Genomic DNA, 22,443 nt, shown 5'->3' with positions numbered 1-22,443 from the left:
GGAAAATGTTTATACTCCCCTAGATGGTGACAAGAGTCAAGCTCCTAACCAGAAAAGCAGCTGTTTGGGCACCTGTCCAAGCAGCAGAGGATCCTGATGGCCAGTTGGGGGAAAAATCCTCATCTTAGAATCAATTAAATCTGGTATGTAAGCTACTGTCATGACTTCAGACTCCACTAGGCTGGTAACAGAGCTAAGACTTTGCTGATGCCTCCAAATTCACTGCTCTAAACATTATACTGTATCTCCTCCCTGAATAGTACAAGGAAGCAAGATAATATAATATTCAGAAAAATAGTCTGGAATTACAAACAAGGATGTACAGTTAGGATTATTTTTAAGCCAAGTAGGCACATACTGACAGCCCAGTTTTTTCTACTCTCCACAAGTTAGAAACAGGAGAAAAAGTCAATGTGGAAAACTGCATAATTCCATTTTAGCCCTGTGGACAGCCAGAACAGTACCTGAAAAATTGTGAAACTATGTATTGACAAGAGATCTTACGTTGTAGCTGTAAAACTAATGGTAATATTAATACATTGTGTAGCAGGGCACTAAAGTGTCTGCTACTTGAAGAACAGGAATGGGCACTAGGTGCCGGTTGCCAGGGCAACCAGGAGGAGCTAGGGGCCCACAGCTGTTGAGTCAGCTGGCTGGAAGGGGCAGGGCTGACTCCTATAAAGCACAGGCTGGAGGCCAAGAGAGGGGGTCTTGGCTGGCAGCCAAGGAGAAGGAGTGCTGCCTAAGTAAAGGGGAAAGGCCTGAACGTGCGCAGTCTGTTATGCTGGTGAAGGATGGAGCCCCCATGGAGTGTGACTCAGAGGAGGTTAGCCAAACAGTTTAACTTTGTGTTATAGCCCAGGGGCTTGTGTTATTGTTTGCTGTTGTCTACTGCAGGACTGGGTGAGGCTATAAGGGGATGAAGGAGGCCTCATAGGGGAACCATAACAGCTTGGGAGCCCCAGCCCCCGAGAGAGGGTGGGCGGCACGAAGGCATCCAGTAAGAGCAAAGAACATCCAGTATATCCATGAGGCTTGGGGCATGGCACAGGCGTGGTTGGAGCCATGCATAGCCTATAAGGCTGGGGTGCACCTGAGCCCCATTCCAGAAAATGGACCAGTATAGCACAGGAGATCCGTAGCCAAGGAGACTAAAGGTAGCCTCCCCATAATACACGAGACCAAAGACGTGGCGGGTGAGATTGCAAGGTGAGGATAGGCAGCTTGGTGCAGTAGAGAGGGTAACTAGGGGGGAGCATGGCGACCCCGAGGTTCCTGTCCTGTCACACATTGAAACTTGATATATCTGAATAGTATTTGACATCAAGAGCCTTTTGGAAGAGTGTATTTTATAAATTAAAATATCTGGTTTTAAAGTAACATTAATTTATAGAAAAATGCTAAAAATACAATTTTCAGTATGTATGATATTGAAATATCACTTTTCAGACACTTTTCAAAGACTTTTCAGAATGCTTGGAAATTTAAAATCACAAGAATGCGTATATAATAATGTATTAATATATTAATGTTTATTAATGCTTTTAATTTGCTAATTTTGCTAACCATTTAACAGACTCCATATAGTATATGAAACATATTTCACAATTAAAAGTCTGCTTTTCAAACCTAAATATGTATATGTTTATATACAATTTTGTTATGTTTAAATGGTCAGTTATACTTCAAACTTAGGTATTTACAAGTGTAAATGACAGCTTATGTGCGTATTCAAGAAACTCTGCAAATTAGGAGTACTTTTGAATGGGTATAAATTTTAAAAATATTTTTAAGGTTTTGGGAGGAATGGGAAGGGGGTGTAAAATGTGTGATATTATAAGGGTGTGGTTACAGATTACTTTAAAATATTTTAAATCTGTGGAATGTTACCCGGATCAGGCAGTCCCAGGGGGCACTGCAGCTGCGGAGAGAAGCACTGGGCCCCTGTGCAACTCAGGCAGGCGGGCTCCAGGGGCGGACTGCTCTGCCCACCAGTACCTTGCTCTCCCCTCCCCACCACTGGAGAGGCAGGTAAAGATCGGGCTCTGACATGGGTATACATGACATGGGGGTTTACTTTGCTCTAAATTGAAGCGGTATTTTTAAAAAACCACTGTATCAATTTAGGGAGAATTAAGCCCCTGTGTCACGTACAACCCCCCCCCCAGGGAGCCCACCACTATGGTGCTTGCATATGTAAAAATGCCCTATGCTTTCTCAGAGGTGGAGAGGCAAGCATGGAGGCTGTGGCTTCCCTCATTCTGCAGCCAGCAGGAGCCAGGTGGAGCCACGGGTGGGAGTAGAAAAGTCTTCAAAAAACAACTGTTTGAAGTGAATGAGCAGGGGGAGAAGTAAAGAGAGGTAAAGAAAAAGACTTAATAATAATAATCATAATAATAAAGGACCGAAATCTTGTACATTTCACTGAACTGGGATTACGTGGGGAGGGGAGGAGCATGTTGGGTTTGCACTCACAGCAGGACAGAGCTGAAGCCCAGCAGACTCACTGCATGCCACAAGAGGAGAGGAGTTTGGTTAGCACTCATACCAGAAGTTTGATTAGCACTCATACCAGAGAACCAGTGAGCACACTGGGAACAGAGCAGAGACCTAGGGGGCTTCACAGAAATTTAGGGCTGGAAGGGACTTCGAAGGATCATCGAGTCCAACCCTCCTGCTCTGTGCAGGAATATTGTTGAGATCAAATGATCCCAGCAAGGTGTCTGTCCAGTCTCCTCTTGAAGACTTCCAAGGTTGGAGATTGCACCATCTCTTTGGGAAGTCTAGTCCAGATTCTGGTCACCCATACCAGACAGGGTTTCTTCCTTACATCCAACCTGAAACCATCCTCTGACAGTTTATGGCTATTGCTCCTTGTCCTCCCCTGGGGCACCCTAGCGAACAGTTTTCCTCCCAGCTCCCAATATTCACCCCTTACACACTGGCTTGTTATATGCCATACCAGGGCAGAGATGAGACCCAGCTGAGAATGATTTTCATTCTCTGGATCATTTTCTTCATGGAGGTAGGTAGTAGGATTGCTGTTACTGTTTGCATAAGGGCAAACAGTGAACTGGTGAACTGCACCTGGGTGCTCAAAGTGATCAAGGTGTGCTAGGTGATCAAGGTGTCCCCTAGGGGTGGGAGGATGTATAGGCTTAGGGCCAGTCCTACTACCCTGGGCAGTAGAGTTCAGGAAGGTTGAAAGTCTGCCCACAGAGCAAAGGAATAGGAAGGTTGGGAATGGTGCATTCTGGGATGTTAGATGAATGAAAAATCTCCCTGAAGCAGAATGACAACACCCTGGAACAACCTGTGTAAAGCAGATCAAAGATAACCCTCAGGGGAAGTGGTGAAATTAAAACATTTAGAAGGTACTTAGCATGGATTAACACCCTTTAATGGGTGAATGCTCCCATTTTAAGTGCCTTTATGACAGTTTAAAGTTAACCTGTAACACCATCTTAAGGTTTTTTTTCCTGGTTGTTCAAATCTTGGCTTGTCAAGGGATATAGAAGGGGCTCCTTTTAATTTCACAATGCTCCACCCAACTATCGTGTGTCCCCTCAAGGGCCTATAAAAAGCTGGTTGAATAAATAAATAAAAGTTAAAACTTTTCTGTTAACTTGAATAGTTGACTTCATTTTTGACATTTAGGTCCCAATTCAGCAAAGTACTTAAGCATATCATTGATGTTAGGCTTGTCCTTGGAATGCTTTAATGAATTGCATTTTTAATCATCTGGGGATTTTTTTTTCTACTGTTGCTCTGGGGAAGGAAACAGCTTCATTGGGAACTTATCCAATCTTTCAGTATCTGGGAACAGAATTAAAAGTATTAATAACAGAATGTCAACAATTATCACTCAAGCAGATCAAAATCTTTCCAATGCTGATCTATTCTAGACATGTTTGCGTTTCTGTTCATTTCACCAAAAATTGTCAATATGGCAGGAAATTTTTTGTTCCCCAAATCTCCAATTTCTAGCAAATTAAACTGCAGTATCATTCAAATAAACAAACCTTTTTAACCAAAACTTTTATCCTATAAATGTTTGAAATATCATTTTTAACTCAACTGGTTTTCCTTAACAACATTCATTCACAGCACTTTTATCTCCATTTTGTGACCCATCAGGGTAAAACAACTTTAACGAGATCACCAGACCAATTAGTTGCAGACTTTGGAATGAAAGCCTGTCCAGTTTACTTATTTTGTGCCCTATTCAGAGGACTGCAATGCTCACAAAGATGCAATGTACTTATGTAAGACACAACATTCTCATTTGAATTATTGTATGTATTTTCTAAATGACATATATATTTCCTAAATAACCTATCATCCTTGAGACACATTTTGCTCTTATTTCTGTTATAACTATTTTGTGTGTATGTCTATTTTTGACTTAACTGCACTTTTATCATTTGAATTGCTGCCAACTCCCAGTTTATGCCTTCCCTGTTACCGTGTTTTCTGACCCATAACTCTCACTTGCTGAAGTTATCATCATTAATGCATGTCAAATTAAAGTAAATTAACTTTTGCTTTCCCCATGTGGTTCCCACTATTTAGCACAGTTGTAAAATACTTTTGAGGAGTGGATTTGCTTAGGAAAGGAATAGCTGGTAATAGATCGTAATTTTTTCAGTATACTTGTCTTCCACAAGCAGATAATATCTAATGTGTTTCTTTCTGTTAAAAATTCAATATACAAACTATTTCCATTGTCTGATGCAATGCCTCTAGGCCCAGTCTTGCAATGCTTTATTACCTTTGTTTATACATGAACAAGTTGAGACTGATGAAACTTATTACTTAGACTCAGTGGTCATCACTGTGGAAGTCAGAGTTATTTCTCCTCTCTCCTCCAGCCTCTTGTACTATGAAAACCAACAGAACGCTTGTGAACCAAGCAAAGCTAATGTGATGGTGAGTTAAACAAATTCTTAGAGCCTTCAAAACAAAGTTATTTTATGAATCATTTTTAAAAGCATGTTATATGGTTAAATAATCTGAAAAAAAAATTATTGTGATTTGCTCAATGCTACAGAGGACGTGGGGCAAATAACCATTTTTATAAAACTACTTGGGTGCATCCACATGAGCACGCACGTGCTTCTTGCCCCACCTCAAACCCCTCTGAGGCAGGGCAACAGGCACGTATGGGAATAAAAGAATGTTCCCTGCACTGCAAGTTTGTAGCGTGGGGAGAAAATTAGACTACTGGATATCTAGGGGTCTAAAAAAATTGACTTTTAAAAAAGCAGCACAGGGCACAGTCCCTGACCATGCCCTGAGGCAACCGGAGGCTGGGTCCTCCATGGAGATGCTCTGGCTGCCAAAGTCTCTATGGTTGGCCCTCACCCTGGTGCTGAAACAAGCCCCTTGGGGGCTTTTCATACCAACAATCAACTATGGGCACATCCATACATGCAAGCACTGGCTCCTCCTGGATCTGCAGCCAGGGGGAGCTAGAGCCTAGGGCCAGCACCTGTGCTGTCCCCAGCAGTATAAAAAGGTGCCCTGTCCTGGCTCCAGCAGTATCAAAAGCTGCCCTGGCAAGCAACTCGGGGTTATATGCTCTCTGGAGCTTCTGGGGCCCAGCCAATTGATACCTGGGGACACTATGCCTTGTGCCAGCTGGACTGCTGCAGCAGCATCCCAAATCCATTTTTAAAAATACCCCAAAATCCATGTTCTTCCACATTTAAAACAAAAAAACCTCTACACACACACACACACACACACACACACACACACACACACACACACACACCCCGCTAAAGAGAGAGAGAGTGACAAGTTGGGTAATGCTTTATTGGTATATTTATAATGTTAAAGCAATTTGGAAGCCTACCAGTGTCTCTATCATCATGAAAAAATAAATTCTAAATATCCGTATGTTTCATAGACATCAGGGCTGGAAGGGAACTCGGGAGATCATCGAGTCCAGCCCCCTGGCCAAAGGGCAGGAAGTCAGCTGGGGTCATAGGATCCCAGCAAGATAAGCATCCAATTTACTCTTGAAGGTGTTCAATGTAGGTGCTTGAACCACCTCCGCTGGCAGACTGTTCCAGACCTTGGGGGCTCAGACAGTAAAGAAATTCTTCCTTATGTCCAACCTGAAACGGTCTTGCAGGAGTTTGTGACTGTTCGACCTCGTCATCCCTTGGGGCGCTCTGGTGAACAGACATTCCCCCAGATCCTGGTGGTCACCCCTGATAAACTTATAGGTGGCCATCAGATCACCCCTGAGCCTATGCTTTTCCAGGATAAAGAGTCCCGTGGCTCTCAGCCTGTCATCGTAAGATCTGTTTTCCTGACCTCTGATTATACGCGTGGCTCTCCTCTGGACTCTCTCAAGCTTCTCCACATCCTTTTTGAATTGTGGAGCCCAAAACTGGATGCAGTACTCCAGCTGTGGCCTCACCAAGGCCAAGTACAAGGGGAGCATGACGTCCCGGGATTTGCTCGAGAAGCATCTATGGATGCAAGCCAGCGTTTTGGTCACTTTACTAGCCGCAGCATCGCATTGCAGGCTCATGTTCATCTTGTGGTTAATGATGACCCCCAAGTCTCTTTCTTCTGTAGTGCTATCCAACGTAGCACTGCCGAGCCTATAAGGATGCTGCAGGTTTTTCCTCCCAAGGTGGAGAACCTTGCATTTTTTGGTGTTAAACACTATCAGGTTCTCATCCGCCCATTTGCTGAGCTTGTCCAGGTCAGTTTGGATCACCCGCCTATCTTCTGGCATGGATGCTTTGCCCCAAAGTTTGGTGTCATCGGCGAACTTGGCTAGTCCATTCCTGACTCCAATGTCCACATCATTAATGAAGGACAGAACCTTGAGGTACCCCACTGGTCACAGGGCACCACGATGAGTGACTGCCATCAATTACAACCCTCTGGGTCCGACCACGGAGCCAATTTCCCAGCCAGCGGATCGTGGTGGCCAAGAGGTGATCGTGGGATACCAGATCAAAAGCTTTTTTGAAGTCAAGATATATGACATCAATCTCTTCTCCTTCCTCCAGGTGATAGGTCACCCGGTCATAGAAGGAAATGAGATTGGTCAAACAACACCTACCCGCAACAAACCCGTGCTGGCTATCCCTTAGAATGTTAGCCTGGGCCAGTTCATCAAGGATGGCCTCCTTAATAAACTTTTCTAAGATCTTCCCCAGGATAGAAGTCAGGCTAATGGGCCTGTAGTTAGCCGGATCCATTCTCCTCCCTTTCTTGAAGATTGGCACCACATTGGCCTTTTTCCAGTCCTTGGGCACTACACCAGAGCGCCAGGAGTTTTCAAAGATCCGTGCCAGGGGCTAGGCTATGACGCTCGCCAGCTCCTTGAGTACCCTGGGGTGCAGATTGCCAGGGCCGACTGACTTGAAGGTATCCAGCTTCATGTTCCTTCATGAGGTCAGCATTTATGGAGGGTAGGGGATCCCCATTACTCAGATCTCCCTGTCCCATAGCATGCATGGGCATCCCATGGGACTGATGAAAGACTGACGCAAAGTACCTATTTAATAGGTTGGCTTTTTCCTGGGCGTCAGTTGTCAGTTGCCCCATCTGGTTTAGCAGGGGTCCAACATTGCCCTTGCTTTTCCTCCGGCTCCCCACATATCTGAAAAAGGACTTTTTGTTGTCCTTGATGCTTGAAGCCAGTTGGAGTTCAGTTGCAGCCTTGGCTTTCCTGGTTTGCTCCCTGCAGGACCGGACCAGTGCAGAATAATTCTCCTTAGAGGTGAATCCCGTCCTCCATCCTTTGTAGGCTTTCCTTTTTAGCCGCAGGAGGTCTGCTAGGTCCCTGGAGAGCCAGGAGGGCTACTGTGCCTTCTTGCTGCCTTTCCTCTGTGTTGGAATACATTTAGCTTGTGCATTGAGGATCGCTTCCTTGAGAAGCAACCACTCTTCTTGAACTCCCCTCTTCCTGGGGTCATGGTCCCTGAGGGCCTGACCGACAAGCCTCTTGAGCTTGTCAAAGTCGGCTTTTCTGAAGTCAAGGACTTCTGTGTTGCTGACTGACTTGCCAGCTTTACGGCGGATGGTGAAGGTGATCAGCTCGTGGTCGCTGTCACCCAGCTTCCCATCAATCACTAGGTCGCCGCTTAGGTCATCCCCTGTAGCCAGTACCAGGTCGAGCAGCGCTTTGCTTCTTGTTGGCCCATAGACTTCTTGAGTCAGGTAGAGGTCATCCACACATGAGAGAAAGCTTTGCGACCGCTCGGATTTTGCTGAGTGATCTTCTCACGAGATGTCCGGGTAATTGAAGTCACCCATGACAACCAAGGTCCTGGAGCAAGCGGCCTCAGTCAGTTCCTGGGCGAACTCCTGGTCAAGCTCAGGACTTTGAGTGGGAGGTCTGTAGTAGACTCCCAACATTGTGTCCCCTGTGCCGTATTCCCCACGAATTTTTACCCAGAGGGTCTCTAGCTGTCCATACTGGTCGCCAACATCAGCTTGCAGGGACATGTAGCTTTCCTTCACATAGAGAGCTACACCCCCGCCCCTTTTGTCAACACGATCCCTCCTGTACAGGGTATAGCCCTCTATACCCGTGGTCCAGTCATGGGTAGAGTCGCACCAGGTCTCCGTTATCCCAATGACGTCATAATTCTTTGCACTGAGCAGGAGGATGAGCTCCTCCTGCTTGTTGCCCAGGCTCCTGACATTAGTGTACAGGCAGGCAAGTGTCCCCTTGGGGGCTCTTGCCTTGCCCACAGATTGTGCCAGGGCTGGGGCAGGGGTGGGCTCCCTTAAGTGTCTTGGCCTGCTGGCTTTGCAAGGGTTGCTCAGTGGGCCATCAGTAGCAGTTGTACCCCCATCCCCCAGCGGGCTTAGTTTAAAGCCCGGTGGAGCAGGTCAGCCAGCCTGGCTGAGAAGAGCCTCCTCCCCAGGGGGGAGAGGTGGAGGCCATCTCTTCCCAGCGGCTCGCTGCCTTTCTCGCCAAAGAGTGGGCTGTGGTCGTGGAAGCCAAAGCCTTCCCGATGACACCAGCTCCGCAGTCTTTGGTTCACTGCATGGATCCTCCTCTCCCTCCTCAGCCCATAGCCTGAGACTGGGAGGATCGACGAAAACACCACCTGAGCTCCCAGACCCCTAAGCCCCACTCCCAAATCCCTGTAGCGCCTCATGACCTGGCTGGGGGTGCTCTGAGCCGTGTCATTGGTGCCCACGTGAATAAGGAGTATGGGGTAGTGGTCTGTGGGCCGGAGGAGCTGTGGGATCCTCTCTGCAATGTCTCGGATGCGGGCCCCCGGGAAGCAGCAGACTTCCCGGGCTAAGGGGTCGGGGTGGCAGATTGCCCCCTCAGTCCCCCGCAGGATGGAGTCTCCCACAACAAACACCTTTCACTTTGTCTTGGGGAGAGCGGGGGCAGTAGCTGTGGTTGAGCCTGGGTTGCCTGTGGGAGCCGGCAACTGAGCAGGCTCTGCTGGGGCTGCAAGAGGTTAAAGCAATTTGGAAGCCTACCAGTGTCTCTATCATCATGAAAAAATAAATTCTAAATATCCATATGTGTTGATGTGTGCTTTTGGTTTTCTTCATACATGATGAGTGTGGGATGGGGGGATGTGGTGTTTGTAGAAAGGGGGTGAGAAGGGATATGGGAGAAGGCAGGTGGGTGGATGTGGAGGGATGTGGGTTGGTCTGTGTTTAGGAGTAGGGCAATTGCTGGGGGCACTGTGGGTGCAGGGGCCCTTGTGTGGGGGCTGCTCAGGAGGGGTGGGGGCCCTGGCCCCCACAGTATGCACGCCCCCCCAGCACATGGAATGCCCCCCCTGCCCAGGGTCCCAGCTCCCCCCTAGAGGGCCACAGCCTAAGTTTCATCCAGCCCAAATGACTCACTGGCCACATCCACATGAGCGTGGATGTTTGGTTTCCCAAGGATAGCTAGCAGTGGGACACCATAGGGGCCCTTTAATATCCTCCACAGGGTCCCAACCCCCCTGCCCAGGGTCCCAGGCCCCCTGTAGGCCCCCCCCACGCAGGGTCCCAGCTGCCTCCTAGAAGGCCACAGCCCCTATCCCCCACAGGGTCCCAGCCCCCCTGCCCAGGGTCCCAGGCACCTTGGAGGGTGCCACCCCAGGGCCCCAGCTCAACCCTGGAGGGCCACAGCCCCCCTTCCCAGGGCCCATAACTAACCTTTAATAGCAGCAGTGGGGGGACCGTGTGCTAAGCCTAGTGCTGCCAGCCCTAGGGCTGCTCTTGCCACCCAGCTGGGCTGGTCTTGTGGCAGCAGGACCCAGCACAGCATGTGGAGATTGTGTGCCAGGCCCAACCAGGTCCTGGGCCCCCTCTGCAGCCCAGCCAGGCTGGACCCATTGTAACAGGACCCAGTGTGGCATGCAGGGACTGTGTGCCAAGGCCAGCTGGCTCCTGGGGCCCCTCTGCAGCCAGCTGGGCTGGGCCCAGATCCCTGAGGCTCACTAGTCTGGCTTTGCACTGGAGTGGGTTGCATGGCTGTGGGGGGCTCCAGTACAAAACTGGACTAGCAAGCCACATGGGGCTGGACTAGGTCCGCACCCTCCATAGGCACAGGGGGTGGAGGCAGGAGCTGGCCCTGGGGCCTGGCCCATGCTGACAGGACCCAGTGAGGCACATGGTTCCCGTGTGCTGTGGTGGGTCCTGCTGCCCTGCTGAGCCCTTCCTATAGCAGCAGGACCCAGCCCTGTTCACGGGCTCCATGTGGAGCCAAGCCAGGGCCTGCCGTACCTAAGGCTGCTCATGTGGCAGCATGAGTAGTTCCAAGGCTGGCAGGACCCAGCTCGGCTCCACACAGTTCCCACATACCAAGCCGGGGAGCACGAGCTGCCTGGGGCCGACAGGATACGGCTCAGTTCTGCACAGGCCCCGGCCCTGGGGCTGCAAGTTTGCAGTGTGGGGAACATTTTTTCATTCCCACACATGCCTCTTGCCCCGCCTCAAAGGGGTTTGAGGTGGGGCAAGAGGCACGTGTGCGCTCATCTGGACACACCCTATAAGGCAGCAGCAGCAGATTTTTATAGTGGAGCTATAAACCACTGAAATGGATTTATAATGGAAATGCTGGCTGACCTCTAACTATAGGAATACAAATGGCACCTCTGTAACTAACGGGACCATACATTTTTCCCATGGTTCCACAAGCATTGGAATAAACTTTAAGTTTAAAACTTTGCTTCCTGCCTTACAAAAATGAGCCAAAATCCTTAATGGAAATATGTAGGGTTCATCTGTCAGTGGAGTTTGTATCATGTTATTGGGACATGATACATCATGTCCCAGTAAAGGCAGAGAGCGTAGAGGTGGGTCTGGTGGGGGTAGGTGGATATTGACAATGCCAAGACTGTAGCTAAAGCAAAAGCATTATACCAAGCATTATACTTTGTTTGTATCCATCACTGAGGTAGCATCCATCACAAAGCCAGAGTTGAAAAGTAAGCAACCTGATACAGGTGTCCCTCTATTGCTTGCCTTGTGAGCAGTACTGAAAGCTACGGCATTACACCCTCACTATTGCTCCTATCTACTGCTACATGCTAGAAATCTCACTTTGTATGGGCTGCCCTCTCATAGGCTCTCACTACTATGGACTAGCTGGGGCAATCTTGTTACTATTATACAAAATGTATGAGCTTTGATCTCTCTACCTGCACCCTGCCCTTTTGACCACTATACAACAGCTCCCCAAACTACCATATATATAGGTAAATATCGATCACAATAGAACTGTAATGTATATTAAAAGGAGTTCTAGAAAATGTATGTGTAGCTGCTCTTTTGTGAAATCCACAGGTAAGATGAAAATTTTCATTCAAGTCTATTTATTTTTAAATTGTGAAAAATAGCCTTTCATGATTTCTAAGTAAAAAATGCTTCTTCAAAAGATTTGGGTTTTTCAATAACAAAAAAAAGAGTAAAACAGGAAAAATCATTAGGCACAACATTTTTATGAAATATTTTTCCTTACATTTTTGTAGCATATTAGCTATCTTAAGTAATGACATGAAAATACTAGAGAAAGACACACATGCAAGGGATTTGCAATACTACAAATGAAAGAAACTGCAGTGAACAAAGTACCAATCTACTGGGTACACTCACACTGTGTTTGGTTTCAAGTTTGCACCATAAAGAAAAATGAGGCAGACAGATGCTAAAGCTGCAAAATGCACTCAAACTTATCAGTCTTAAATACAAAGAGCAAGCTCATTCAGACCCTCACTCTTGAAGTGAAATCTTTTAGCTTGAACTTTTTTACCTAAATGGAGTACTAAAGAACTAGATATGAAATACTTAAAGTATTTTGGGATAGGAATGTAGAAAATGTGCAGCTGAATAAATAAGTTTAACATTTTTTTTTTCAAATATGGATTATGTTTCTCTATATAATACCACATATATGAATATTAGTAATTCAAAACTTTGGTATGAATGCTGTTATTTGTAGGAACAAGAGGTTTTTTTCTAATGTAAAATAATGCTGTTATACTGAATGACAAACTCTGTTTAACCTGCTTCTAATGAATACAAATATATATACTCTAAGGAGCAGAATTCTTCCCAGGGAATTTTAAGAAAATTCTTACATTTTTTAATAATAAAAGTATAGTTTCATTTAAAAAAGCATCTGAACTTGGAGTGAGTTGCATGGTTCATGGCTGGTACTATTTTGATCTGTGAACCTGGAGACATGCTCCCTGTGGGAGTAAAAAGTAGGGGTGTACAAAGTGGGCCCTATTCAGTTCTGATTCGGCCCAAATTGAGGACAGTGATTCGATTTGTTGATTCGGATCACTGTCCCCAATTCGATTTGGCTGAATCCAAATCTGAAGATTCAATGCCCATTCAGAGAATCAGTGATTCAGACATAGACATAGCTTTAAATGTTTTTTTCTACATATCCTGAGGTACCAGCACAGCTTGTGAATGCTGCAATGCTGCAGATGGAGCATCCCACGTGAGAGCAGGAGGGGCATCCACATGCTCAGTGGAGAATCCAGAAGTGGACCAAAGTATTTCTGGTCCACTTCTGGGTCTGCTGTCGAGTGTGCTGGGGAGCCCCCGGGCTTCTGTGGTATGCTCCATGCGCCCCAGCATCGCAGCATTCATGAGCCACCTGCTACCTCAAGGTATGCAGGAAAAACATTTAAAGCTGTGTCTATGTCTGAATCACTGAATCTTTCCAAATCTCTCTGAATCAGTTTGGAGGGTTCCAGTTTGATTTGGAGAGATTAAAGGGTCCTTTGGTTCAATTCAGATTTGACCACCGAATTAGGCTGAATCTCTGCCAGATTGAATCAGGGACCAAAGCTTCACACAGCCCTAGTAAAAAGCATATTATGTTCTGCAGATAAAAGGAAGAACTAAAAATCTACAGAGGCATAATCCTTTAAAATTCAGATAAGAAAAGTCAAGATGCTTACAGTTCATATCGGAGAGCATTTAATGTGAAAGTTACTTTCACTGAAATGACATTTTAATGATTTCTGTCATATATTAATATCAGGAAATAAATTTAATATATTTAATGACCAGGCAAACGTAATGGCTGCTATCATAGGGCACCTTCAGACTTGGAGTTCATTCATGTTTGACATGAGCCTTAATGAGTATAGTTATAATACTTTAAAATCTCTTGGCAGACTAGCCACCTGTCCAAGTGTTAGAAGTCTAACCAGTCTTGGTTAACTGCACTGCTGAAAGGTTCAAGGACAAAAGAGAATGAGGGATTAAATATTCAGTGATTAAATCTGTAATGGAAGTACTGCAGCATATATAGGCTTAAAATGTGACTGTAATATCCTGTCTGAAAAAGCTTTGATGTTTTTAATAACGTGTCTATGTCTCTCCCCATCCAAATAGCTATGCAGTGATACTTTCTTTCAAGAGCAGACCTACTACTAAATGGTTTGCAATCATTTAAAGTTTCTAAGTGCCCACTTTGTTATTCCTTGTTTCAAACCATAGGAAAACCTCTCAGGGCATGTCCAGATGAGCCCACACATGCCTATTGCCCCGCCTCAAACCCCTTTGAGGCGGGGCAACAGGCAAGTGCGGGAACGAAAAAATGTTCCCTGTGCTGCAAACTTGCAGCGCAGGGAGAAAATTAGAAAAACCACTCTGCAATAAAAAAAACCACTCTGCAAGGCACAGTTCAAGAACGTGCCCAGAGCCAGTCCTCCAAAAGAGATGCTCTGGTTTTGTGTTCCTTCTTCCCCCGGCGCTATCCAAGGTAAGTTGGGGGGGAGGGGGTTCATGGATGTCAAGGGGGTGATGGGTGGCAGGGGGATGTGGTGGGGGATTTGGAGCATGGTGGTGGGGGGTGTCCCTGGGGCTGCACAGGCAGTGAGGACCTGGCCCAGATCGCTGAGGCTCACTAGTCTGGCTTTGCACTGGAGCGGGTTACATAGCTCCAGGAGGCACGCACAGGAACCGTGCCTCCTGCAGCCTTATGACCTGCTCCGGTGCAAGGCCGGACTAGTGAGACACATGGGGCTGGGCCAAGTCCTTGCCCCCCTGCAGGCACAGGAGGAAGAGGTGGGAGTTGGTCCTGCGGCCCAGCTCATGCTGAAAGGAGCTAGCGTGGCATGTGGTTCTAGCGTGCCGCACTGGGTCCTGCCGTGGCTGGGCCCTTCCTATACCTGTAGGACCTGGCCCGACGCATGGCAACCATGTGGAGCCAAGCTGGGTCCTGCTGGCTCTGGGGCTGCTTCTTCTGCCTGGCAGCCAGGTGGCATGAGCAGCCCCAAAGCTGGCAGGACCCATCTCGGTCCACACAGTCTCTGCACACCGGGCTGGGCTGGGGAACATGAGCCGCCTGGGGCTGGCAGGACACAGCTAGTCTCCGCATGGTCCCTGCATGCCAGGCTGGGTCAGGGAGCATGAGCCGCCTGGGGACCATGCAGCTTATGTTGCCTGGCCTGGCCCGGCGCATGGGGACCATGTGGAGCCAAGTTGTGCCCTGCCAGCCCCAGGTGGCTCATGTTCCCTGGCCCAGCCCGGCACACAGAGACCACACAGAGCCAAGCTGGGTCCTTCCAACCTTGGGGCTGCTCGTGCTGCCCTGCTGCCAGGTGGCACAAGCAGCTCCAGGGCCAGCAGGACCTGGCTTGGCTCTGCATGGTTGCCGTGTACCAGGCCAGGTCCTGTAGCTATAGGAAGGGCCCGGCCGTGGCAGGACCCAGCACGGCATGCAGGAACCACATACCGCGCCGGCTCCTGTCAGCATGGGCTGGGCCCCAGGGCTGGCTCCCATCTCTACTCCCTGTGCCTGGAGCGGGGTAAGGACCTGGCCCAGCTCCATGTGGCTCACTAGTCTGGCCTTGCACTGGAGTGGGTCACAGGGCTCCAGGAGGCGCGGCTCCTGTGCGTGGCAGTCCAGCTGGCACAAGGGGTAGTGTCCCCAGGTATCCCCGAGCTGCTTGCCAGGGCAGCTTTTTGTATGGATGGGGCCAGGACAGGGCAGCTTTTTATACTGCTGGGGACAGCACAGGTGTTGGCCCCAGGCTGTAGCTCCCCTAGGCTGCAGAACTGGGAGGAGTTAGGCAGGGTTCTTTTGCCCCAAGTGGCACAATTTGCTCCACATCAAAGTGCATGTCTGAGCATGTACGCTGAGGCAGAAAGCCCCGATTCAAATTTGCACCACTTCTATTTGAGCTGCTGCAAGCACACGTGCTTGCATGAGTGGACACACCTTCAGAGGCTAAGTATTAAAAAATCATAGAAAACACTTCTTTCCTTGTCATTGCCTGAATACTAGGCCTGTGCAAAGTATTCACTTTGGATTCAGCCAATTTGGAGGATAGTGATTTGATTCAGTGATTTGAACCACTGTCCCAAATTGATTCAGCCGAATCTGATTCAGAGATTCGGCCAATGCCAAATTGGCCAAATCTCTGAATCAAACAAGCCCCATGCCCTGCCCACTCTCCCAGCCCCATCAATGGCTGCCCTCCCTGGACCTAGCATCCCAGCACTTAACGCCCCTCCAAAAATCCCATGCTCACTGGCTCCTGCCAGGCAAGGGGACGATCCCTGCTGCCCCCCCACCGCACACTGTGTGGGAGGCTCTGCCATAAGCCCCCAGAAGCCCTAACAGCTGCTGCAGCAGCCAGTGACTACAGGGCTTTTTTTTTTTAAAGAAAGTGGAACTGGGGCCAGGCAGCACAGCTATCAATGGGGCTGGGATAGTGGGCGGGAGATGGGGGCTCATGGCAGATCCCCCTATGCAGCGGAGGGCAGTGGGGGACAGTGCTATTTGCCTTCCTACCTGGCAACAGTCATTGAATGCAGAGCTGCTTTTTTTTTTTTCCGGGGAGCTGGGGGAGCAGGCAGGGGATGGGGCCTGGCGGGGGTCCCCCCCCATGGTCCCCTCCCTCCTCCTCCAGCCCCTACTTACCGGCACAGAGTCTAGGTCCAGCTCCCTGTGGTGGTGAGTGGGGACTGCCTGAAGCTGTCTGAATCTTTTAAAGTAATTTGAAGAGCTTCAATTCAGACCTTTTTATTAGTCTCCCAATTCAATTTGGATTCAGAGATCTGGCCACTGAATCGGGCTGCATCTCCTCCAAATTGAATCAGCACCCGAAGCTTTGCACAGCCCCACAGAATACCATAAGACAGCATAATGGGCTTAATCCTTCTTTCATGTTATCTTCTTTGAGGTTAAATCCTCAGCTATGTAACTTACCTAAAACCAGTGGGCCTGAACCTCTGTGGGTGTAGCTTTAGTGGAACTATATCAATTTATAACAACTGATCAAGAACTGCAACATTTTTATCTGTAATTTATATATTCCATGCAAGAAAGTTTGTGTGTGAGTGGGCACATAACATGACATCTCCAGCATACCCAATAGCAAGAGTGGTGGAAGCTGTTTCTGAATTAATAAGAATATGTCATTCTTAAAAACAAATCACCTTTCAAACCTGAAAAGTAGTTACATTTGGACATTTTTGCTTTTCTGATAATGTTAGTCACTGCTTCAAAGACTGACTTCCATTCTGTGTTTCTACCCCTAGAGCTAAATTACAGTCAATGCCACAGATTCACTATATTGGGTATTAATAAGACTTTTATTATTTTAAATGCTTGAAAAGGCAGAAAATATATTGGGGTGGGCAAAATATAGCCCCTGGGCCATATCCAGCCTGCCAATTGACTCTATCTAGTCTGTGGTGCCAGCAGAAGCAGATGTCAGAGCTGCAGCCTGCCTGTGGGCCGGATAAAATAATTTGGAGGGCCTGCAGGTGGCATCTCCAGCTTTGGCTTTTGCTGGCTTAGTGAAGCCCCGCCTGCTCAGCACTGTGTGACAGCCTGGGAGATGGAGTCCAACCGCATGGTGCCAGGCAGGTGGGTGGGTGGGGCTGCTCCTGCCCCGCTTCCCCCACTGTGCCAGCAGAGGTAAGAGGTCTTTCCACCTACCTGCCCAGCATTGTATGGTAGGTGAGGGGGGAACTGACCACCCCTGCCTTGGCCCACCTCAGCCAAGGTGTGTACAGCAGGTGGGGGAGGCAGTAGGGCAAGAGGCAGGTGCATTTCCCCTTGCCCCCTGCATTATATACTTCCATAGTTGTTAGAGGATGAAAGGGACCTTATAGATCATCAGGTCCAGCTCCCCTGCACTTGGGCAGGAAAGACCACTGGGATCAGATGGCCTCAGCAAGATGGGGGTCAAGATACTTTTCAAAGATCACTAGGGTGGATGACTACCACTTCTGGGGAGAGTTTGTTCCAAACCCTTGGTACTTGACTTGTAAAGAAGTTTTTCCTTATGTCTAGCCTGAAGCAATTCTTAATCAGCTTGTGCCCATTCTTTCTTGTCCTCTCCTGGGGGGCCTTGGTGAACAGATGCTCAGAAAAGAGTCACCAACCCTGGGGTCATGTGATTCCAGCCAGGTGCCTGTCCACTCTCTTCTTGAAGACCCCCAAGGATGGGGTGAAAAACCACCTCCCCTGGGAGCCCATTCCAGATTCTGGCAACCCTGACCATGAAGAACTTTCTCCTAATGTCCAGCCTAAACCCTCTCTCTAGTAGCTTATGGCCATTGTTCCTTGTCATTCCAGGGGGTGCCCTGGTGAACAGATCATTGCCTACTTCATGTTGCTCTCCCCTTATGAATTAGTATGCCACCACAAGGTCCCCCTCTCAGCCTTCTCTTGGAAAGGCTGAAGCGGTTAAGGTCTCTTAGCCTTTCCTTGTAAGGCCTTTCTTGCAGGCCTCCCATCAGATGAGTGGCTCTTCTTTGGACCCTTTCCAGGTTGTCCGCATCCCACTTGAACTGTGGCATCCAAAACTGGACACTGTACTCCAGGTGCTGAATGACCAATGCCGCATAGAGGAGGAGGATCGCTTCCCTGGACCTATTTGTGAGACACCTATGGATGCATGACAAGGTGCAATTGACTCTGCCAACTGCTTCATCACATCGGTTACTCATGTTCATCCTAGAGTCAACAGTGACTCCAAGATCTTTTTCTGCCTTAGTGAAGCTGAGAAGGCTGCCCACCAGCCTGTAGGTATGATGGCAGTTCTTCCTCCTTCCTCCCTAGATGCAGCACCTTGCACTTGTCCTTATTGATTGCATCCTGTTGCTCTCTGCCCACTTCCCCAAACTGTCAAGATTGGCCTGGATCTGGTTCCTCCTCTCCAGGCTGTTAGCTGCACCCCATAATTTTGTGTCATCTGCAAATTTGGGCAGGGCGCTTCCCACCCCGTCATCCAGATCACTGATGAAGATGTTGAACAGCACTGGCCCCAGAACTGAGCCCTGAAGGACTCCACTGCCCACATCTTTCCAGGCTGACACTGTCCCATCCACTACCACCCTCTGAGTGTGACCCCTGAGCCAGTCTGCTACCCAGTCTACCGTGTAATCATCCAAGGAAATCCTCTCAGTTTATTAATGAGGAGGGTATGGAATACCTTGTCAAAGGCCTTCTTAAAGTCCAGATAGATAACACCCACCTTGACTCCTGCGTCTAAATAGGAGGGTGGTTCAGGTGGATCTGGACAGACTCATGAAATGGGTGGATGAGAACCTGATGGTGTTCAACACCAAAAAATGCAAAGTACTCCACCTTGGGGGAAAAACCTTCAACATGCATATAGGTTTGGTAGCGCTACACTGGTTAGCACTACAGATGAAAGGGACTTGGGGGTCATGGTTGACCACAAGACGAACAGCCTTCAGTGTGATGCTGTGGCTAGTAAAGCGAGCAAAACACTGGCTTTCATCCATAGATGCTTCTCAAGCAGATCCCAGGACGTCATTCTCCCGTAGTACTTGGCCTTGGTGAGGCCGCAGCTGGAGTACTGCGTCCGGTTTTGGGCTTCACAATTCAAAAAGGATGTGGAGAAGATTGAGAGGGTGCAGAGGAGAGCCACGTGCATGATCAGAGGTCAGGAAAACAGAACTTATGAGAGGCTGAGAGCAATGGGGCTCTTTAGCCTGGAAAAGTGCAGGCTTAGGGATGATCTGATGGCCACCTATAAGTTTATCAGGGGTGCTCATCAGGAGCTGGGGGAACTTCTGTTCCCAGACCCCCCCAAGGGATGACAAGATCGAATGGTCACAAACCCCACTGTGACTGATTCAGGCTGGACATAAGAAAGAACTTCTTCACTGTCCGAGCCCCCAAGGTTTGGAATAGACTGCTGCTGGAGGCAGTTCAAGCACCCACTTTGAATGCCTTCAAGACACATTTGGATGTTTATCTTGCTGGGATCCTATGATCCTTGCTGACTTCCTGCCCCTGGGGTAGGGGGTTGGACTTGATTATCATCCAGGGTCCCTTCCAGCCCAAATGTCTATGAAATCCATTTTGTGTTCTCTGCCCGGGCATCCCCTGTGTCACAACTGTATGAGTCACGTATCCCTCCCATGTAAATTGGTTCCCCGATGAATGAGTGTGATTGGTAACGATTGAAATACAATGGTAGCAGGCCTCTACTGAATGGCCTGTAATGACTGGGCCATCACCTCACATTGTTTCATCCAGGAACCACAGACCTCACCCAGGAACAGAGACAAGACGAGCATTTGAAAGACAAAAGACCCTGCAGAACCAGCAGCTCTCATTACAGACACCCAAAACTGCCCATCCCTGCATGGAGCACACATGCCCAGTATGCCAGGGGCTGACCATTGCCTGGGCATGCCTCCTGTCACTAGGGTCACACAAGGTCTGCCCCTATAAAATGGGGCAGTGAAGATGCACCCAATGGGATGCTCTCTCCATCTGGACCAGCACCATACCACACCACCTGTCCACCCAGGGGCCCTGCCAGTGACCCCCTCTGGACAATGTCTACTGGACCCCTTTCCAGCCTGGATAGGTAGATATTACCTGCATAATACGTCCTACAATTTGGATTCTCTCTCTCTCTCTCTGTCTCTCTCTCTTCCTGGACTTCAGTGAACTTCAGCCCCTGCACCAAGCCTCTTTAACCCCTGCTGCCATTGTGCGTCTGTGTGCGCGTGGGTGCAAGGGAATCAATAAAACATTGTGTCACTATCTCCCCTGTTCAATAAAACCACTGTTTTTTGCAACCCTGAGTTGGGTCATGTTTTACTAAATCCAAATCCCTTCCTTATTTTAAATTCCAGCCTCATTCTCTCTCTCTCTTTCTCAGCTCTAGTCCCCACCCTCTTTGCTAGTTTCCTGATATCCTCCTAATTCCATCTCCCCTTTTCTGCCACCTCTTGGCCTCCACTGGTCCTACTGCCTTTTCCCTGTGACTTTCTGCTGCCTTTCTTTGCTTTCATGCTGCCTTGCCACCTGCTGCTTTTCCTGTGATTTTTCTGCTGTCCATCTCTGTTTTCAGGTTTCCCCCACACCTTCTGTAATCCCCCCCCCCTGCAGCTTCCCAGCTCCTCTTAGCTGTCCTGCAGTTTTCTCCAGCAGCTGGAGCCTTTCTCCAGCTCCCAGCACCTACTGCTGCTCCCTGCAACTTCTCTAGCTGCCCAGGAGCCATTCTTTGGCTCCCCACATTCAGAGCTCCTCTTTAACACTCACACTTTCCCTTAGTCCCATTTTCCCTCCTCCCCATTTACTTTTTCAGTTCCCCCGTAGCTCTGGCTTCAGTCCCAGACTCTCTGCTGGCATGCTTCCCTGTTCAGCAGGCTTTGGGCATTGTCTTTTAATCAATTAAGATCAATTAACCTAAAGTTACCCCCGAGTCTCAGTTCTTCAGCCCAGGCCCCTGTATTCTACTGGTTCTAATCCTGGTCCTGGTAACTTTAATTCCCCACACTTCTACTTTCTTACCTTAACCTTTCCCCAGGTATCCAAAGTACACCAAGCGCATACATACATATCACAATACCCAACTTAGGAACTCACTTGTGTGTATGTGTAGGTGGGTGGTATGTGCGTAAATTAGGGAATACACACACACACACACACACACACACACACATATCTATATATCTAGATATCATTGTGTGTGTGGTATATGAATTAGTAATCCACGTATGTGTATTGAATGTGCAGGTGTTGGTAAATTTGGTGTGTGTAGCGTATATGGACTTAAATTGGTGATAGGTGTGCATGAACCTAGATTAGTTATTTTGAACATGTGTGCATCTGAGTTGCTAGTGTGAGTAGTGTGCATGTGTATGCACCTCACTGATTTGTGTGTCTGTATATGTGCAATTGTGTTACACCCTCCCCTCTAACAGCGCAATATTGAGATCCAGAGAGTTGGCCCAACCCCACAGGGCAACACAGGGTAATGTAGGTTCTTGAACCGCCTCCAATGGCAGGCTATTCCAGACCTTGGGGGCTCAGACAGAAAAGAAATTCTTCCTTATGACCAGCCTGAAATGGTCTTGCAGTAGTTTATAACCATTCAACCTTGTCATCCCTTGGGGCGCTCTGGTGAACAGACATTCCCCCAGATACTGGTGGTCACCCCTGATAAACTTATAGGTGGCCATCAAATCACCCCTGAGCCTGTGTTTTCCTAAGCTAAAGAGCCCCATAGCTCTCAGCCAGTCATCATAAGGTCTGTTTCCCTGACCTCTGATCATGTGTGTGGCTCTTCTCTGGACTCTCTTAAGCTTCTCCACATCCTTTTTGAATTGTGGAGCCCAAAACTGGATGCAGTACTCCAGCTGTGGCTTCACCAAGGACAAGTACAAGAGGAAAATGATGTTCTGGGATGTGCTTGAGAAGCATCTATGGATGCAAGCCAGCTTTTTGGTCATTTTAAGAGCTGCAGCATCACACTGAAGGCTCATGTTCATCTTGTGGTCAATGATGACCCCTAAGTCTCTTTCGTCCATAGTGCTAGCCAGCGTAGCACTGCTGAGCCTATAAGGATGCTGCAGGTTTTTCCTCCCAAGGTGGAGAACCTTGCATCTTTCAGTGTTAAACACCATCAGGTTCTGGTTTGCCCATTTGCTGAGCCTGTCCAGGTCAGCCTGGATCACCCTCCTGTCTTCTGGTTTGGA

General features: G+C 48.3%; 1 protein-coding gene and 1 long non-coding RNA gene across 2 annotated transcripts in view; one reads left to right on the top strand and one right to left on the bottom strand.

Annotated features, from left to right (window-relative positions):
- Positions 1-22,443, bottom strand: part of SYN2 (synapsin II) — a 568,232-nt gene that overhangs the window by 111,810 nt on the left and 433,979 nt on the right. The window lies entirely within an intron of this gene.
- Positions 709-20,471, top strand: LOC149855728 (uncharacterized). The gene is made up of 4 exons (XR_016438424.1): positions 709-826; positions 4,138-4,265; positions 4,872-4,929; positions 19,988-20,471. It is a non-coding gene; the product is annotated as an uncharacterized LOC149855728 (long non-coding RNA).

The sequence above is a fragment of the Crocodylus siamensis genome, chromosome 11, assembly GCF_052110815.1.
Source record: "Crocodylus siamensis isolate JL-2025a chromosome 11, ASM5211081v1, whole genome shotgun sequence".
Taxonomy (NCBI): domain Eukaryota; kingdom Metazoa; phylum Chordata; order Crocodylia; family Crocodylidae; genus Crocodylus; species Crocodylus siamensis.
Note: the sequence above shows the minus strand (reverse complement) of the source record. Positions and strands in the feature narration are given on the sequence as shown.